The sequence below is a fragment of the Falco naumanni genome, chromosome 7 (assembly GCF_017639655.2).
Source record: "Falco naumanni isolate bFalNau1 chromosome 7, bFalNau1.pat, whole genome shotgun sequence".
In the NCBI taxonomy this organism is placed as follows: domain Eukaryota; kingdom Metazoa; phylum Chordata; class Aves; order Falconiformes; family Falconidae; genus Falco; species Falco naumanni.
Window position 1 is genome coordinate 8028924 of NC_054060.1, and position 20183 is coordinate 8049106.

Here is a 20183-nt window from a genome sequence, read left to right on the forward strand (position 1 = left end):
CCACAGCCCGCACAGGCATCCCCAGGCAGATGCTGTGGGGCCTGAGCTCTCTGCAGAGGGGCCCGCATGCAGGGAGGGTGGGTACTTGCAGCTTCTCAATGTGTCTTGAGGGCAGCCTTAAGCCTTCTACACATCATGTTTACCATGTAATCGGTGGCCATTTACCCTTGCACCGACATAGATAAGCAGCAAGTTGTTTACCATGGCCTCGGCCTGCTTTCCTGCTCTGCGTGCAGGGCACTGGCTGGGCTGGGTGCTGCCTGGAGGCCAGACTGGGGAGGGGGTGGGGTGAAACCTCAGCTTCCAGGAGAGGAGAAGGATGCTCCAGACCCATGTTCACATACCTGCTCTGCAAGGCAGGCTGAGGCTGGCTGTGGGTTACTATTCCAATGTAGCCTCAGGGATAAATAATAGGAGCCACATTCACATGAATGCTGGCCCTCCTACCAGCTCCAGGTGTCAGCAGGGAAAAAGGCAGCTCCTTGTCCTCAGTGAACCCAGAGGAGAGTCTGAAGCACCTGCATGTCTCCCTGTCACTGTTTCAAGGAGTCCGTTGTGCCAGGCTGGACCATTTTCTCTCTGCTCTGTCGCTGTGTGGCTGTGAGTAACGCGGCATTGCTCAGCTCCCCTTGGGCCAGCAAGTTTCAGGCACAAACTGAGGACAACATCTGGCCCTTTGAAATAATCTGAGAAGTAACAGACACAGCCTGGTATAAGAGGCAGGGGGAATCTATAAACCTGAAGCAGCACCCTCATTATCTGATGCTGCAGTTTGGTAAATGGCAACAAGGTCATTTCTGGGTCCGTTTTTGTCTTTTAATTGGAAGATTTACAGCTTTTGGAGTATCTGGCCTAGCCATTATCATACAGATGCTCCTTGCATATGCTCCAACTTGAAGCAAAACACAAAGTAGTTTGATATATTAATATAGGCTAGAGCTCATCATGAAATAATCACGTCGCCAAAGATTTATCCTTTAGTAAAGGCGAGAATTTGTTTGGGAACCGATCAGATTTTTCTCCGTGGACGAAACGCTGAATTAGGACCAACGAGGTAGCAAAGACACGGTGAGCAAAAAGTCTCGCCCTGTAAATGAGGGCAATAAATGAGGTCTTCGTTTAGTTGCATAAGCTCTTAACCTTCCTTGCTGCAAAGTGCCATCTAGTGTTCTCAGCCATGCCTGCCGGCCCCTCGGCCGGGGGACGTCGCACTGCCGGGCTGCAAACAGCTTCAAAAGGCTGGAGGGAAGGCAGACAAGCAAACAAACTTCACTTGTTAATAACCAGATGTTGTTGGTCTTTAATACGTGATTGTAGTAACTTAGGCAAATGAAGCTTCCTTATTAGGTGATCGAATAGAAGATGTTTCAGCTGGGTTCAGAAATTAACCTGGATCTCTGAGAATAAAGTGGTGGCCGTGCTGAAGGAGCTTGTTGTTGGGAAAGCAATTGTAGAATTTCATGCGCGAAATATATGCTTAATGATGTGTCAAATTTGCGTGTGCAGCGAACATTTTGACGTTATTAATGTTGTCTGTGTGGCAGTGGTGCTTCTGCATGCTCATGAGGGAAGCGGAAACAGGCACTGCACATGTGGACTGGTGCAAGGTGGTCTCTTCTTTGCAAGTTGGCAAGCCAGCTGCAATGAGTAGGTGTATCCAGGAACAGGAGAGCACCTTAATGACCATCATCCATGATACAGGTGCGTGCAAGTTAATTGTGCATGCAAATTAGTGATGCAATAGCAAATGTACTTTGCAAGCCTAAAATCAGACCCAACAAAGAGACAGTTTAGCATCTAAAGTGCAAAACTGGGGAGACATGATCCACACGAATACTTAGAAAACGGAGGTGGAGGGGAGGTAAAAAAGTGCCCCAAAATAACTCTACATCCATATTTGTATCTGGGGCATCTTTTGCACTGGGCTAGGGCTGTCCTGGTTGGCTTGGAAAGCTCCCTGCCACATCTGATCACCCCTGAAACCACCCCGAGCACAGACCTCAAACACAAAGGTTGTTATTATTTATTGTTATCTGCAAAGCACTGACAGCACTTAGAAGTGCCAGAGGATTCATGCCTTGGGTTTTGCTCTTGCAGTGGCCAGGAGCAGAGTCTAATTAGCCCCAACAACATCCATGATAGAGAGCAGCCCTACTGACAGGGAGCAAATTAGGTCTCTGACCTAGCAAAGCATTTAACCATGTGCCACATTTTTTACTATGTGTATCTCTGGATTAAGACTTCGATGATGTAACCTTTTGCTGCTACTAATTTTTTTGATTGCAGTACGAAGCACAGCTCAGCTTGCTGGCTCAGAACCCCTGTGTACAGTATTAATCTGCTTTCTAAATTGACTCCTTGCATCTGGACAAAACACCAGGGTTTCCTCCTAAACCAAAGGATCTTTCCTACCTGCCTTCCTGGACTTTCTGTAGGAAACCCATCCCTGTGTTCAGCCATCCACAGCAGCTGGCTCTGCACTGGTGCTGGTTAGCAGCAACTGTGGAGAAACTTACAGTGGCTTTAGCACATCTGTGGCATGACCACTCGCCTGACATCTCAGCAGTAATGCAGACCTTTGTGACAACAGATCACCAAAGGGTCTCTCGGTCCCTCTGTCCAGATGCACACAAACTCCCACAGCACTCACCCCCCGCACCCACACCCCCCATCTTAAGGCTCTCAGCATGAATGGCAACAGCTTCTCCTTTCTGTTTGCTCCTTTGTGACCTGCTGAATCTCTCGTGTGTCTTGTCTCACCTTGGTGATAAATGACAAAGCAAATACACTAGCAATGAAGGACCTGGAAGGCTGCACAAACTATAAGGGATACTGAGAAATACCCGGTTTTATCTTCTTTCAGTTTGGGAAGCAGAAGTTGACTGTCAGAACTGGCATGGCCTTTATGAATTTCTCAGAAAACTCCTTGGCAATGAGGACTTATGAGGAGCTACATGTCCCTCAAAGGGAGTTTTGCGTTTTAAGGTTTTACCCTGGATCTTCCAATGCCATGGCAGAGGCTTATTCTCTGAAGGACAGTCTGGGAGCACGTCTGCTTTGCTGCCCAAGCCACATGATAAGCTTGGTGGTTTCAGGGTGGGGAGAACAGGAGGTTTAAGGAGGAGACTCCAGCTGGAAATTGGTGGGTGTTACACTTGATGATCTGCTTGCATCCCTGTTCAGGAAGCCTCTGTGAGAGTGTGCCACAAAATACTCACCTGTGATACCTGCTCTTTTCCCCTACTTGCTGTTGGACATCTGAAATCACTGCACTAGCTGGACCTTTGGTCTGCCCCACATCACTTCTGTAGTCTCTCATGTCATTCGCTAGTTTTCACCTCTTCTGATCCACTGCAATGTTTCTACTGCTGTGACAGGGCATGGTACCATGGAGGGCAACCCCACTTGTGGCTCTCTCCCTGCCCTGCGGTGAAGTTGTACCTATAGATGTACATGATCCTAATCCCAAAGCTGTACCTATGCATGTACTGCATGAAGCTGGCAGACGAGGTGGCTGCCCACAGAGCCTTTGCACCCCTCACCATGTGCGTCCATCTCTTCAACAGAGGGGAGGCGATACTGTTATAGCGTATGCTGAGTTACAGACTGCTGGGGTCATCTTATATTTGGATGCAAAATTAAAATGAAGGATTTTATCAGCTCATGCTGTAAGTGATTCTTGCTACTGTTTCTCATTTGTGCCTGGTGGTCCCATTCCCAAGTGAGCGTCTGAACCTAGATGTTCACAGGTTTCTCAATTACAGAAGAATACAGGTGTCTCAAGAGAAAGACAGTGCTCCTGGGTTATGGAGAGGCAACCTCAGAGGTTTGCCCACCAGGGTTACAGCTCCTCTTGCAAGCGGAACTGCCAGTTCTTTAGTAAAGACCAAGTGCGATACAGCATATGCCCAAACAGTACAGAGTGTGCTGAGAAACTTGAACTGGGTTTTGTTTATTGTTGTGTACTCAGAGCAGCAACATTTGTGCAGATCAGATCTGAAGACAGGGGAGGAAAATGCCCACCCCTCGCTTAATTATTACAGTACAGTGTGTTTCGTTAGTGCCACCTCTCGGTCAGCAGGTTTCATCCTTGGACTGGATGCATCTTGTGTGATGTAAACAAGGTAAACCTGCTTGCTCCATACTGCTGTTTCATGGAAGAAAGGAAGCAAATATTGTAAACTAGCATGGAAAAATAGCCTGAAATATTTGTATTTCTTCTTCATTTTTAACAGGCTTATACTATGATGGGCATGGTATGGATTTTGATGTAGAATCCTACCAGCTGGTGTGTGTTCAGGCTTTGAATACAGTCGTACCAAAAAAATCAAGCATTTTCAAATATAAAAATACTGCAGTATTTTTCCCAACACAAAAATAAATTATTAAAGGAAACGTTTATCCAACATTTGCTTGGTTTAACTCCTCTCAGCTGCACTTCCAACAAGTCTCTTTGGATTTATAGACTGTATGGTCAGAAGGACTCCCTTTGTGATACAGGGATTTTTTCAGGAAGTCTTCCATCAACTTCAGAACTTTGTTGAGAAAAATGACACTTTTTCAGGCTGTGGTTCACAAATCCCAGAGTTCCCAACTTATTTGTGCAGAGTCAGGAAAAGGTAACTAATACAAACAGGGCAAGCTTAAAGTTTGCTACCCAAGAGCAGAAACATCCACAGGAATATTTTCAGAAATCAGTGAACTGAGAAAAGTTGCACACAGCTGTGATAGAGGATGCTCTTTAACTAGGTGCTCATCCTCGATGTGAGGTTTTCAACTGGCAGATCATCCATTACATCCTCAAGTAGTCTGTGAAAATAGTTAATTGCCTACCCATGACATGAACCCTGTGAATCTGGTTTATAGCCTGAGTTCACGTAGCTTCTATTTCTAGCCGGTGGTTTTAGTTACATCTTGATGGTGAGCTCTTCTAACCAGGACTGATAGTTTTTGGGTTTTTTTTTTTTGAAAGCATGGATGCTATACTAATTACCAACTACCGATTAATAAAATGAACTCAATGATATATTAAAAAAATACTTTCTAATATGAATTGCATATGCCTCAGCTTTACTGCCTCAGTCACTGATTGGAATGTTTTATCCAAGCGCTTATCTTTAAGCCTCAAAATAATCCCACTGAGCTCAGCAGTAGAAGGCAGCCCTTAGTATTAAAAATAAAATCTAGCATTTTACAATTTTTTAAAATTGTTAAAAAAGCTCTAGCATTTTACCATTTTAAGGCACAGTAACCTAAGTGTTGCCAACTGCAATCGTTCTTTTAATTTTGTCTTCTCTTGGGCATATTATGTGACTCTAGTTTTACTCATTGAAGTCTCAGATTGTGCTTGTTTTGTTAACAACTGTTAGGGCAGGGGTTCTTACTCTTAATTGGCACCATCTGGAAGTGAGAAGGAAATTGCTCAGGATGAACGCAAAGACAAGAAAAGGCCTTGCACTTTTCCACGGTTGCGAAACTTGTCCTGTTTGGAGTAGCCACATCTGACCTGGGAACTGGCTTGCCCTTTATTTCTGTTAGGGGGCTAGAGGGAGAGGGAAATTTTCTCTCAGAAAAAAGACAATCTACATGTTGCCAGCAGAACCAGAAAATAATTATTTAAAAACATAAAGTTGCACAATTTGGGCTGCTAGCGAACTAGGCCTTTTTATGCAAATTGAATATCTTTGTTCCCAGTTTTTTTCCAATCTCGCACCACTTGTTCAGCATTTCCTCATTTTTTGGCACTGCTTTCTATAGCTGTGTGCAATCACACTCTCACACAGATGCCATTCCGTGTTCAAAGCACTGAATGCTACAGGGCATATTAGTGGTTTTATGCTTTAGATCTATCTTTATGTAACTTCAGAGCTCATTAATATATACCATTTTGTGTGATTAAAAAACAACAACCTGGCACATGAGAAGCTTTGAACAGGAGAATGGATTGCAAGAAAAATGGCTTTCTTCTCATTATGCAGATTTTAAGCTAGACGTGAGATAGGCCCAGCGAGTCAATGGACAAGGTACAACTTCTGTGAGGTAATCATTCCCTGACCGCAGCCGAGCAGGCTGCGTGCTGTAAAAAATATCCAGAAAGAGTCAAACGCTATTTGAAACAGATTTTCCCTTCATGATTTCACAGTAGTGGATGCAAATGAATGAAAAATCCCATGATGGTCATTTTAAGAACATTTAAAATCTCAGGGAAAGCCATTCTCTTTTGCTGTGTGAAAAGCTAGAGACAGGACTGAGGTGTGGAGGTACCAGAGTGATGGGCTCATCTAACATCTAAGAGTACAGACCAGAATGGTGTAAATACTTTGGCTGTTGGTGAAGCACAATTCCCCCAGTAGTTACAGTCTGAAACGTTGACTCTTAACACTATTGTGCCAAAAAAGGATTAAGATCATGTGTGCCAGAGCATAGTTCTTCTCTAGCTGTAGTTGCTGGCTTTAAAGGATTGAGGTGATGAATATCTCCTGCACTAAATAAGGTGATGCAGGATTTTTTCTGACCATCAGCTCTGACTTTTTAGCTTGCGTTCTGTCTAAGGACACCAGCCTGCCCCTGCTTGCCAAAGCACAGGCTGTTTCACCAACACACAACAGAAGTGATGGCCTTTTCAGGTTGCATGTCTGTCCCTGACGTGGCTGTCTCTCCTGCCAGGGTGCTCTGATGACTTCCCAAGATCACACAGTGACATCCTCACTCATGCTGTGATGGCTGCAATGATGAGAAGCAGCAGGAGGATAACTCAGAACCAACTCAGGAAATGGCATCCAAAATCTCAGAGCTCTGAAGGTAGGAAAACTGCTGGGTGCATTTGACAGCAATCAGAATACAAACATGGTCCTGAGGGCCAGGAGGATTTTGGTGTGAGAAGGAAGGGATCCAGTGTAGCATGGAACAAAAATGACTGTTACTGAGGTACCTGTAATGCTGTAAGTGCCCGTGCTTAGGCATCACTGAGCAAAGCGGAGAGATGCTCCCCTCCATCCCTTTGAGGAGACCATATTTCCAAGGATCAGCTTTCCGGAAGAAAACAATACTTGTGTTAGCATAGTTGGAAATCTGCTGTCATTGCAACTTGGGCAATGGCAGTAATGGAAAATCTGGTGTATAATCCAACTGATGCTCACTAAAACCTTCCAGAAATGGTCAGGCAAACACATTTTTCCTGTCTTAATGCGTGAGATTGTGTTAAAGAGTATGTGACTCAAGCAGCAATGCAGCCTCTGGCTGGCTGGAGGAGTGATGGGCAGGTCCACACAACCCACAGCAACTCCACGCATTTCCCCAGTGCTTGGCAGCTTTCTGTGCTTTTTCCTTCTTCACATTCAAAGGGATGTACTGATTATATGCAACTATGACAGCAAATTGTGACTAATGTATGAAATGAAAATTCCTGCCTGATAGCACAGGGATCTTAGCTGCTCTGCAATTACTGCCTCACTACAATTTCTGCTAGGTGTTACTTATTCCAACACAATACTGAGCACAGGCAATTTACTGCAGAGGTCATAAAAAAATATCTCATTAAACCCACACTGTTTAAGACCAGGTAGTTTCCCAGTTCCCGCTTCTCCTTGGTGCAAAGCCTTGGAGGAGGCTGGCTGGGTGGCTGCCCAAGGGAAAAGTCCCTCTCTGGTTTGTGGAACAGCAGTCGCGGTGGGGAGAGCAAGCTGTGTGCTCTGCAGGAGGATGCAGAGGCTGCCGAGCTGCCGTCTGCTTTGCTCCCTGCTCTGCTGAACCAGGGGGATGTAACCGGCTGCTAAGAGTGCAGATGAGATGCAGGGAGGATTGGAGCTGAGCAAATCTATTGAGTAGCCAATGGCCTGAATTTAATAGCCATTTCTTTCCCGGGAACAGCAAAACCCCTGGGGACTTGGCACTGTCTCCCACAGGATGATCTGTTGAATACTCTGCAAGATGCTGGACCAAATTCTCTCCGCAGCAGCATCAGGTGCTTGCAACTGCTGCTCGGAGCAGGCAGGGCCAGTTGGCAGTGGTTGCAGGCGTCATGCAAATGTGCTGATGTAGCACTGACATAGGAGCTCCTGCCAGGGCCCTGTCTGCAGAAGGCTAGGCAGGCATGAGAGCTATCTTTGTGCAATGTAATTTACTGACAGCCCCAGCTGTCCTGTCTCCTGTTTGGAGGTGGTACAGACCCCCCGCAGAGGTGCCACAACTGTGCCAGTCAGGGTGAATCAGACTCTCCAAACAGCCACCACCCAGGCATTTTGCCTTCTCCAGCTGATGACCTGAGCCAGGAGATGGCATCTGTGCAGCCTGGCTCACACTGTGTGCTGTGCAGAGGTAGGAGCAGTGTGGGGAGCAGGTGCTCTGTGGGCAGTCATGAGCCCGGCTGGGGGTCATAAGCTTTTGGGAAGAAACACACCAGAGATGGTCCAGGGAAGGTGGTCCACATCCCTGTGACCAGAAGCTCAGTTCAGTCCAAGAGAACATGAATGTAACTATGGACATTGAAAGAGCCCAACAAAACCCCCATCAGTTTAGTGATTTTTTTTCCAAGAAAATGACGATGTATTTAACTCACAACACCCAAGTTCATACTTTTTTTTTTAAAAAGTTTACCTATAAAGCTTTGTTTTCCATTTGAATATTAATATTTATAGAAAATATTTAATGTGGATGGGGAAACAATACAATAATATCCGTTACCCAAGGAGAAATGTATGTATATACAGAGAGAATTTAACCTCAAACACTCAGTTCACATATTCATGTGTGATTTATATTGCCCCGGGCTCCAAGGCAGAGTGAACATTGACACCCTTTGATGTTGAAAGAAGCCTAGTGACTGGCCTTTGGAGAGATTTGCGATGTCTCTATCAGCCTGTCAATGGAAAACCAGGCAGCAAAGCCGAGCCCCCTAAAGATTTCAAGGCCTTGTAGGCAGAGGGATCGTGTAAGCATTTTACTTCCACCAAGCACTGAGAGGCTGAGCACAACCAGCTGGGCTAATTGACTCCTTTCAGGGCACCGTGCTGTAGTCGGTGTCTGCACAGCTCTCCGGAACTGATCCTCTTTTGGCCCAGAAAAGGTGCCAGTGTCAGCGATAGAGATGTCTAGCAACTGCAGACCCCTGGGTGATGGAGTGCTTTGGTTTCTGTTGTATCCTAGTAGGGATGTGATAACCCATGACCAAAGTGAGGAATAAACCTTGCTTATTAGAAATGGAAAACATTTTCTTGCACTTTTTGAGAGGCAAATAAGCTCTGCCCAGAATTTCTGCTCATTTCTGTAGTACCAAGTGTCCAGGGTTTTCCATGGGGCAAAATAGTCTTGAGTAGGTTTGACATCTCACAATGCTGCAACAAAACCACAGGCACCATCAGCGTATTCTGCACTGCATGTCCCTGGCACGGGAACAGGCTGTGCACCAAGGTTAGTGATGGGAAGCAGGTGGAAAGAGGGGAACAGAAGCTGATGCTACTTGTGAGTTAAATTCCTGGCCAATGTGCTGAGTAACACTTCGGAAGATAGGATTAAAATTCAATACAGTGCCGATAGATTACGGAGATGGCTTGAAAACAGTAACGTGTGATATAATAAAGATAACCGTGGAAAGTTTACACAGAATTAGGGACTGCTGGCTAGGCACACCAGGATATGAGGATTACTGGGGGTTATAAACTGAAGATGCATCTTAAATATGATGCTGTTTCAAAACCAAACAAAGGACCAGTGCTCCATGCTCGTATTGAGTCTTAGAGCTCATTTGAATCGGGTGTGCCCAAGGTTGCAGCTCAACAGGAGAGGTACAGAAACCATCCAAGCACTTGGAAACTAAGAGTGAGAGGGAGCTGGTATGTACTACTTGGCAAAGAAAGACTAAGGAATTGCATGTGAGGGAGAGACTGCAGTAGCCAGAGACCGAATCTGCTTCCTGATTGTTGAGAAACAAAACCCAAAGCTCCAGGTAACTCAGAAGCAGAGGAGAATGGACAGGGACTCCAGTGAACAAGTGTCACTTAAATGCCTTGACGGCTGCTGTGCTACCAGGAAAGGAATCATGCTCAGTCTGCTGATTTGTCTGGTTCATTTTACATGCGATGGAGACAAAAAGTTTTAACTCTTTTTTTTCATAGCCCCATTCTGTTGGGTGGCAATGAAGGGGGCAGAAATATGGCAGTAAGTTTCTTTGCTAAAAGTACTCACACCTATAGCGTTAGTGTTGCCATATATTGTCCTTAACTTGCTCTTGTCCTTTTGGAAAGTCCAACACTGGCATCATCCTTCCCTGTCTGTTCCCTTGTGCCCTTCAAGTGAAAAAACTGTAAAGTCACAGGCTCAAAGGTTGTGCACAGGATATCTGAGGCAGGAGAACAGATACCCGCAAATTTGCCGCAGTGGGAAAGTGGGGGATAATTGTGGGTTCTGATTTTCCAGGGAGCCTCTGTGGAGAACTAATAGTCTAGACTTGTCCTTTTTGAGGCCTAATTATGTCTCTCTGTCAAACTATAAAAACAAGAGTCTGTAGCATCACAAGGGAAAATGAAAGCTATTGGCCTGTGTTCTGCATTTAATAGGATGTCAAAATCTAAAGCATAGTCTGACTGGTTTTTGACTGAGGTTAGAAAAGAAAATGCAACTAATTAGGCTGTCTCTGAATATCCCTCTCTGTCTAATAGCTGTGCACTTGCAAATTGTAACGTACTGGGAGTCCCAAACTCTGGTCAGTGCTGCTGTCTGGATGGGAGGGGTCTTCCCCACTGACGGGACTCAGGCTCCACTTATGCAGTGTCACTATTAGTGGGGACAGTTCCCTGGGAAATGCCTTGTGCCATGATACCTCTCCATGTTAAGGAGATGGAGAAACAGAGCTAGGGTTCCAGGTGTAAGGAGGTGCAGCTGGAGAGGAGCAGGGCACTCCATGGGAAGTGTCACACACTGTTGATGAACTAGTATTTTACAGCTTGCCTTTAAGATTCATTTCCAAAGTCTTTGACAAGTAAGGAACAATTGGAAAGTACCTTGTATATGAAATGCAGGCTTTACTCTTTGAGTATCATGATCCCTGGATCAAAGTAACACACAGTGGTCTCCAACAGATATAAAGAAATATGGCAGCTAGAATTCACCCCCCAAATGCCCCAGATATCTTATGTATGAGCTAAAGCAGGTCCCACTCTTTTTCTATCCAAGCTGTTCTTTCATGTGCTGCCTTTCCACCTGCACCCAAGTTCTGACCATTAACCACAGAACTGCCTCCTCGTTTGCAGTCCTTCATAAGCCAGCACCAGAGGACAATGTGATCGTGTACCTCTATAAAACCTGAGACAACAGGAGGGGATGGCCTATATTTAAATGACTAATGCATTAATTATACCTTGGAGTCTTCTACGTCAGGGAATGTTAGGTGATGTCCTAGTGCCTTCCTCTATCCTTTGGAAGTTATAGGGTTTTTTTCAAGTTGAAATAATTTCTTGGAGAGAACTGCAGCAGTTACAAGTTCCTTTTACCTTTCCCTTGTCAGCTGCCCTCATTCCGAACCAACGCTACGCTCAGCTGGCTCCTCATGTTTTACAGATGAACTGAAATAAAAGTGGAATTTGTCCCACTGTGAGAGAAAGGAAGAGGAAAAGAATAACTGTCTACAAGATTTTTCATGCAAGTCCCACATCCTCAGTTTTGCCCTTTTTTGACACAGAAATTTGATTGTCTTCTGCTTAGACATTCTGGGGCACCTTTCTGGTTTTCATTCTTCTTTTCTGACCTGACTTTATGCTAGTCGGGAAACTGCCAACTTTGCCTAACAGTCAAAACTAAACACTGCAATTCAAACTCAGAGGACATCAATGGGCAGGAAAAAAAATATTGGCCTCATAATGGTGATTTTTTTTAATGTCATTTCTGCAAAGTCTTGCAGGGGGATTTGAGCCAGGAAAGCCAAATCAGTGAGTCCGTAATAAAATGAAAGGTCTTTCCAGGAGTCAGCCTGAAAAGAAAAAGGGTGGAAAGGTGTGAAAGGGGAAAGACTTGCATAACCCAAGGGGCTTAGGAAGCAGAGAGAAACAAGAGCACCTGGATCTCCTTGGCGACTGCCAAAATACTGTCTGACATCGCCTCAACACTTGCATGGATATTTGTAGCTGTATTTTCCAGTAAGTGCACACTGATTTCACCCACAAATAATAGTTTCTGCAGGCACAGGTAACTCACGCTGCAAAGCATGTCTTTTCCCAGGCTGTAGCTGGAAAAGAGACTCAAAGCAGCTTGGGACCCATACTGGAAGCAGAAAAGAGCTGCTCGCTAGAAAATCTTGTCTAAGCAGACCAGTGTTCTCCATGTTTGTGTGAAGATGCCTAATTTTGGTGGACCTGCAGATGACAGACCAACACCCACTGTGGCAGTGGTAAGGAAAGGAAAAGGACTTGGCCACGACTTGAAAATGTCTTTAGTCTCAGGTCTATCCTGTGTTCCCAGTTTTAGAGCTGATCCCACTAAAAAATGAGGGTGGCAAAACTGTGGCCGTTCTGTGGATTATTCCCAACATCCACTGGCTTTATTAGGAAAAGATCTGGGCAGGAGGCAGTAGCTTCCTTTTGGTGTAACCCCGAGGTATGTCCATGAAGATGGCTTATCCACTGCCGAGTCCTCCAGTCCAGCCAGGGACCAGTGACAGGCTGCTTTCTGGGGCCCTTGCACACAAGCGTCCCACAGCTTCCCGAGAAGCTACTTATATAAGGCCTCTAGCTATATTTTTAGGAAAGCCTTTGAGAATGGTCTTAGACTTACATGGAGATTTAGGTTTACTGAATCTTGGTAGAGGCTGTTTTAAACATGTGCTTAAATCGTTTCCTGATTGCAAGCTGTAGCCCTCAGTTGGGCGTTGCTGCCAGTTTAGCGATGATAGCCCTCTCCCAGTGCACGAGTTAGGCTGCGTAGGAAGAACGAAATGATAAATTACCACTTCTGGGAGGATAGTCAGTTTGTCTGCTGTCCCCCATCAGCTCTTTCCTTCTGCAGACATTCATCAGGGTTTTCCCAATCAGCACAAAAGCCTTCCTGGCTGTCCCACGTTTAGCACAGCTTGTCAGGAGCTACCAAAATGGTGCATCTGAGCACCAAGGCATGGGTCATTTCAGTTTTGACCTTGACCAAGGCCATCAGCAACTGCAACTAAAATACAGGCTGCTTACAAAGAGAGGGGGTAATTAATAACCACACAGCTCAAATTTAGCGTAAAAAGTTATAAAACTGGAATTATGGGGGTGGGAGGGTCTGGGGTTTCTTCCCTCTGTTTTCATCTGTACGGCTTGAAGGGTTGGAAAGGACGTGCTGCTCAAATAAGGGATTACTTTTGCCTTTTAATCTGTGACAAAAAGATGATATAAAATTTACCCCTGCGAGTTGCCATGTAAATGAATCCAAGTCAAATAATGCACAGGGAGCAACAAAGCAACCCAGCCTGCTCTGCTGTGCAATATGGGCATTTAATTTGTGCATACAAATCCCAGGAACTGAAAAAACCAGGGGCATTTCACATGTACATCCCCACGCAAGCCTCCCTCCCGCAACAAATGATTATTATTTTTTTGGTGGGGTGCACAGAGAGGGAAAAAAAGGTCATCAAATCCGTGTTAGATGACGGTACAGATTCCTTGGCTACCAAACACAAGGGCCGAGCAGAACAAAGAGATTTGCATTCTAAGTGATGCAAAGCAGCCGGCAGTGTTTTAATGTTGTGTTTGCTCTGTGATGTCTTCATCAGGCACTCAAAGGCAGCGGCTCTGGCAGCCGTGGGTCCCCACGAGCCTGTCAAACTCCGTTTCCATGGTTTTCCTTCAGGCAGCACCATCGGCAGACAGCATGGAAACGGACCCCTGCAACCTGTTTTGAACAGTGTCTCTGATGTAGGGCCCCAGAGCGGGCATCAAACTAGCAACAAGCAGCAAGAAAATAACAATTTTGCTTTTCGCAGGTGTCAGAGCGGCAAACAAAAGGCTGTTTATAAAAGATGCAACATCCCCTTTTTGTCGGTGTTGGCAGTTTAAAGTCAGCCAGGCAGCCATGGAGTTGAGGAGGAGGTTTTGGAGGGGGTGTGCTGTGAGAGAGGGAGCTCGTCTCGAGGCATTCAGATTGTTTCCTCTTTAATCCCTTAGCCTCACTAAATAGGGCCTTCCAATCACCAAACTGATAGCTATTAATGGCGTTTGAATTATTCCATTTTAATCAATGAGGAGGGCTATTTTCTTCAAATTATTACAATTTTTTTTCCAGACAAAGAAAGTGTAAGGGTCTCATTCTTCCATCACCTTGAAGAGCACTCTTTCATTTAAATAAAAAGTTCAGAGCATTTAGAGCATTTGAAGCCATATTTGAGCATTGATACTGAATATTCAAGAGGTGAGAAAGTAAAGTCCATGGTCTTTTGCCACTGTGGCTACCTGTGTGCAGTGATGACATGGAAACACAGCCTCTGCTAAAAGAGCAGAAGTCAGGAGAGCTGACAATCAGACCCAGCTGGACCATGAATTTGTGAACAACGCTGGCTAGGAAACTTCACCTCTTGGTGCCTCAGTCTCACCACATGTGAAATTTGGATAATGATTTATTTTTCTCTAGTAAAGGACATGGACTTTTATGCCCAAACATGATATAGAGCTTATGGTTACCCTTGTGTTTATCATGACACTAGTGACTGGAGCCTGTGCAATCCCCTCAAGGAACAGTTTTCCATTAAAGAAAACTGATGGGTCAGATGCTGTCCAAGTTACAAGAAAGCCTGCTTTTCCCTTCCGATTAGCCAACTTTGTCACAGCTGCTTGGGGAGGTGCTGGGAGGCACCAGCCTTGTTGGCTTCTGTTTCCATTGCAATGCATCTGGCAAGCCAGGGAGAAATGAGAAGCTGGGAAGCTTTGGTAGCGTCAGATCCCAAGGTGCCTATTTTTTTTTATTTTTTTTTTTTTCCCTGTAGTGGAAAGACTTGAATGGACATTTGGTTTTACAAGACATGGCTTCTGTTCAGGAGCTGTAGATGGTCAGCTGGGAGCTTATAACACAAGACTTTCAGGGTTCTCATGGGCTGCTACAGCAGGGCTTTTTCCTTCACACATCCATATGTTGGAAGTCAGCAAGCTGTAAGGACAGTGGTTCAGGTTTCCTGGCTTTTCTGGGGGTTTGAGGTTCCCAGCTGCTCTTCAGTTTTCTAAAAAGAAGCCACAACTTTAGACTCTAGCTCCCCATTTCATGGTTCCCACTGCCTCAGAGACACACTCTTGTTTTCTTTAATAGAAAAAGTCAAAATGTTTGTGATTTTGCTCCAAATTAGCATGGAAGCCATGGAAAAAATAGCCAAGTCTCATGCGAAACAGATACATTTTTCTGTAGCTCTCTCAAACCAAAGCACTCTCATTCATGGCTATGAAGTTATCCAAAGTACATTCAGCAAATACTGTTCCTGTCCTCACAAAACTCACCTCCTACACTTCTACCTTTTAGACTAGGCTGATTTAGTAATTTAACTATAAAGTGTTAAGTGGGTAGTTATTTATGGCACAGCAGCTGCATACGAAGCAGACTGAAATCACTAGAAGAGTGCAGAGATGCTAAGAGTGAGGGGAGCAGATAGAGGTGATGCAGCGCTGAAACTGAAATCCTACCCTGACCCTGTGTTTAAATGAATTGTCACAAGATCTTTAGAGAAAATGAGCTTAAGATTTAGAAGGCTTTCAAACTGGTTATGACATATTGGTTATTCCCATGCCCCCCGACTGTAATTGATCTATTAAATAAAAGCAAAGCATTTTTTTAAATTAGTACTGTTTCTATTTACAACACTGATTAGCACCAGAACAAGGCCAGGTATACCCATATTGATTGTATAGGCAAAATATTAACAGATCCTGGCATTGCTAACTGCTGTGTATGAGGTTTCTGTGTCCCAGGGACAGTTCAATTCCTTTTCCACTGATAGAAACAACACATTTGTTCTCAATGTATTACTTTGCAGTGCAGAATTTTCTCTGACTTTCTCAAGAGCCAATTTTAGAGCAGAGCGAAAAATCAGTGAAATGAACAGTGGCTAGCATGAAGGGACAGGGTGAACAAGCCGCAGACTCTAGCAGAGATGTCTTTTGATCAGAGGAACTGCTCATGACTTTTGTTCAGTGTCGCATAATGAAAAAAAAAATATCCTCTGGTGGAAAAAAAATCTGCCTGTGTCACAGTGGAGTCAGAAGCTGGCAGTTGTAGCGCCTAGACTATTGTTTTAATGATTACTTGTGTTTGCAGGATATGGCATGATCATACAAAATGCGGCTTTGTATTGCTTCCCAGTTTTGAAAATAGCTGTAAGTGGTGTGGATTAGAGCAAACAACCAGGCAAAGCAGAACTGACTTAATTGGAGAACGGTTTGGAGTCATATGCCTGGGTAGCAGGGTAAAAGGGATGTGTCCAGGGAATTACTGGAGGGAATTTGGTAAAACTGATGGCTTTTTTGGGAACACCCCCCCCCCCCCTAATATTCTCATCTTCTTCCTATAGCTGCACTGTTATTTATGGATACGACTGAGGGGGAGGGAGGGAGGGGTGCTTAGGAGGTGCTGACCTTGTATTCTCTGTATTGCTTTGTAAACTCTATTCTAAAATCAGGAGATTTACAGATGTATTTATTTTGAAATAAGAATATTTTGTTCTGGTTTGGAATAAACCTCTCCAGAATTGGACTTGTCACCTGTGGGGGCAAGATTTGAGGGCTGCACTGATTGCTATGGAGAAACAGGCTGCAAGCACAGAAGGGGAGAGCCTTACCTGGGAAGCCACTGCTTGTCCCAGCAGAGTAGGACCACAATGGGGGTGGGGGGTGGGGGGTGGGAATTGCTATTCCAGAATGAGATTATGCAGAGAGTTACCCCAAAGAGCTGGGCAGGGAGAAGTGTATCACCGAATTATTATATTCTGTAGGATCTCCCTCCTGAGGGTGTATTCACATTCTCATGCTTTGATTTAGCAGCACAATCTCACCATTACCATCACTATTGCTTTATTTGCTATTCTTAGTTTTCAGGCTATTAAAAGAAAAGTTTTTTACAAGAGAAAAATAGTCTACCATCTTACTCTGCCAGTAAGCAGGGATTGATCACGTAAGACGTTTTTCTAGACTGACAGATTAATATTATTCTTTGGAGTCGTGGTTGGGAAAGGTGAAAAATAAAATCAAAAAGGACAAAGAAGTTAGCACAGCACAGTGTGCATGAGGTACCCTGAGCAGAGAAAATACACTGGATGACACACTTGGGGTGGAACAGAAGTGGGAAAAAGTAATTTTATCTCAGCACTTGCTTTGGCTGACTTCTTAGTCGCCAACATGCTAATGGCTCTTCCCCTAGCAACTACAGAGCTTCCAACATGCAACTATTCTTTGGTCATAAAGACAAAAAATGGAGTTTGCCAGAACAGAGCTACCCCATTCTGGGCTGCTGACAACAGTCCCAGACTGTCCATATGCTCTGCTGCACTCAAAAGTGGTAAAGCAACATTTTTCCTCCCGCTGGTGCCGGTGGTGTCCCTCTGGTTGTTATTGTTTCCATCCAGACCCTCTCCTCTTCCCTGGAGCTCCTGCCTGTTCTGTTTCAGGCTGTACCGATAGCAATGTCACAGCTCCTGAGTGCTGAGGAGAGCGAACAGATGTAGCTATTGTTGCTTCCCTGCGAGCCAGTGGCACGGCCTGTCTCACTTTATTTCTAGAAATGGCTCATGCGGGATGGCCATGGAACGGTTCAGAGTGAGAAAGGACATGGAGGGCCCAGGGATACTGCCACAGGGCAGGCCCAGGTGGAGGTGTCACTGGCCTGTGTCTGGCAGGGAGGAACAGGACCTGTCGCCTTCGGGGCTGTGGGGTCTAACAGTAATCTCTTTTTCTAAGGTGGTGTGTGTGATCAGGGAGGTGGGGAGCAGGGAGTGAGGTGGCAAAGGACTAGCGGGTCCACTAGCAGGGGATAGATAGGCAGTGCTCAGTTCTACCCAGCAGGAATTCAGGGCTCTGAAGGGTTTGGTAGTGTTCCCTCTCTCAGTGAGCACCATGGGATTTGGATTCTCTCTGCACAAAGGCAGAGCATGGGTGTTAGATGAGACCCCCAAGCGTTGCCTATGAAGCCTGTGTTTTCTTCACAGTACAGCTCATGATCAGCTTAAGCCCATGCTGCATTTTGAAGGGGCTGATCCCGTTTTCTCTTCCATCTCTCAGCTAGACACTTCCCCCCCACCCCCGTCTTGTTCAAGTCCAGCCAAAATCTATCTTATCATGGAATGGGCCACATAGCTTTGCGCAGGAGTGAGCAGGCAGGTAATGGTGGCAACCTGGCCTCACAGCTGCTTAAGCTGACTGTGAAACTGCACCCTTGGCTGGGGTCATCTAATTCCCATGTTTAATTCTCTGTTAAGCATCCTGATATCTTACAGCCCCCGGCAGAAATCCTTCTTGTTTGACTGACCTGGGGGTTCCTGATGCAGCAGACAAGCTTAGTCAGGTCAGCAGAAGAGCTGAAGGTATATCAAAACACTAATTTCTTCCTTTAGCCATTAGCAGCAGAGGGAAACATTCATTGCTCTGATTCCTTTCCATGAAAGACAAGAATGGACAAAATACTAGGTTTTTCCACTATTAAATCTGTCTTCCCAAACCTGCCCATCACAATTTACTGTGCTTTCAGAGGAGACTCAGTGCTACATGCTGTTGTCTTGAGGGTAAGGATTTTTATGTTTATCTGCGCACTCGCTGCCAAGGCAGATAGGAGACTTTATTCTCTACATTATCACTATTTTTCTACTTCTTAGGAGCCAGTTTGACTTTAAAAAGAGGGGTAAATATTTGAGCTTATTTTGCACACTTAATGTGAGGCTCTGGGTTTTTTTTTTTTATACTTATTTATATCCACTAAAATAATCAGCTCAAAGAGGTTTTTTCAGCTTCTTGGGCTAAAAACTTCCCTTTTGCTAATTTTCACTTGCTCTGTTCATTATTCTGTGCTAGACTCTTCCCTCCCCTGATTGCATGTTATCACCTTCAATGGAACAGCTGTGTCATTGCTAAAGGGTGTTAATCTTCCCCTATCTGGCACCTTATTGACAGCTAGAGTCAGGAAGGCCCCCAGTCTTTTCTGACTTGGGTGACTTCTCAAAACATTCCTTTTTTAGCTTCCTTTTCATTTTGTAGCAATTCCGCCATAGTCTGACCTGGAGAGGTAGCCACAGCCTAGCACAGCCCCTCCTGGGCTGCTGAAGCCAGGTTGGAAATGTTCTGCCTAGATCAGTTGTAGTGATTATAACCAGGAGAATATTCCCCAACAATGTCAAGGGACAATAAGCCACAGCTAATCAATAAGCACAATACCTACGGCACACCAGAGCCCAGAATAGAAACTGCTCCGGCAGGTGGGACAGCTGGCTTGAATTTTTATGTAGTGGTTGTGAAAGGCACTGTGGCTTTCAGAGAGACAAGAGCCGCGCTGACAGTGACAGATCCCCCGTTACATTGTGCCACTGAACAGAATGAGCCACTTCAGCAGATATAGTTCATTTTTCCTGAGAGTTTTGTAATGGGTTGGAATTAGTCTAGAATTTCATTTTTCTGAATTCCCTTTGCCTGCCAGCGTTCTGGATTGCCCTGCAGTTTCCAAGGTCACCTTGACTTTCGGCAGATCTGGAGAGCTGCCGTGACTCTGGAAAGCTCCAGGGCAAATTTGTGTGCTGAGCCGATGGCCTGTACAGCTCTGCCTTAGAACAGCCAGTGCAGCAGTGGGCACTCTGGTCGGGATTTCTGCTGTTCCTCATGAATGCTGGGTCCAAGGGGGTATCTTCCAGAGACAGCCAGTTATGCAATGGAGGAGCAATAGGAAGCACCTTTTTTTCCCAGTCTTTATGCTCCTTGACTGTTAAATAAATGCAGATATTCAGATTTATCCTGCCTGTGTTCAAACACAGCCCTGAGGTGCTGAAGTTGGCCTTTTTCCTCTCAAGTCAATAGAAAGAGACTGAAACCACCGAGCCCACTTATGGATGGTGTTGCTTTGTAGAGGTCTCCCCCGTGGGTGATACAAGAAACCCTGAGCAGCAGTTCCTAACAGGAGACATTAAGCAGTTAATCAACACCAGTTGTCCTGGCCTCTTCCTGCCTCCTCCTGGAGTCACTGTAGCAGAGTGGTGGCCACCAGAA

At 45.1% G+C, this 20183-nt stretch overlaps 1 long non-coding RNA gene across 1 annotated transcript in view; it reads left to right on the top strand.

The window, feature by feature from the left end:
• The window catches only part of LOC121091221, a 52707-nt gene that overhangs the window by 21776 nt on the left and 10748 nt on the right, over window positions 1-20183 (top strand). The window contains exon 3 of the long non-coding RNA XR_005828871.1: window positions 6667-6801. This is a non-coding gene — a long non-coding RNA (uncharacterized LOC121091221). The remainder of the gene's footprint in view (window positions 1-6666; window positions 6802-20183) is intronic.